At 63.3% G+C, this 281-nt stretch overlaps 1 protein-coding gene across 3 annotated transcripts in view; it reads left to right on the top strand.

The window, feature by feature from the left end:
- Positions 1–6: 6 nt before the first annotated feature.
- The window catches only part of Vcan (versican), a 105,317-nt gene continuing 105,042 nt past the window's right edge, over positions 7–281 (top strand). For all 3 annotated transcript variants that reach the window (XM_033767827.1, XM_033767828.1, XM_033767822.1), the window contains exon 1: positions 7–138. The gene's annotated coding sequence lies outside the window, so the exon portion shown is untranslated. The remainder of the gene's footprint in view (positions 139–281) is intronic.

Genomic DNA, 281 nt, shown 5'->3' with positions numbered 1-281 from the left:
CCGCGGCCGGGAGCGCACCCTGCCTCGTCCTCCCGCTGTCCCGCCGCGCCTCCTAGGTGACCCGCGCCGGGCACGCCGAGCCGTCTGCCCAGCGCTGCGCTGAATCTCCCCTAAACCTGCAAAAAGCCGCCTCCCGAGGTAACCGCGCTTCTTTTGTTCCCCCTTTCGAGGGAGAAAAGAGAAAAACTTAACAGGGCAGAGGATCGCGTGGGTCTTTTTGGAAAAAGCGACACTGCCATTGGTAGAGGGTTTCCTGAAGGCAGGGAGGCCGCGATTGGGCG

Source organism: Fukomys damarensis, unplaced genomic scaffold (genome assembly GCF_012274545.1).
Source record: "Fukomys damarensis isolate Sample0158 unplaced genomic scaffold, DMR_v1.0_HiC HiC_scaffold_3, whole genome shotgun sequence".
In the NCBI taxonomy this organism is placed as follows: Eukaryota; Metazoa; Chordata; class Mammalia; order Rodentia; family Bathyergidae; genus Fukomys; species Fukomys damarensis.
Note: the sequence above shows the minus strand (reverse complement) of the source record. Positions and strands in the feature narration are given on the sequence as shown.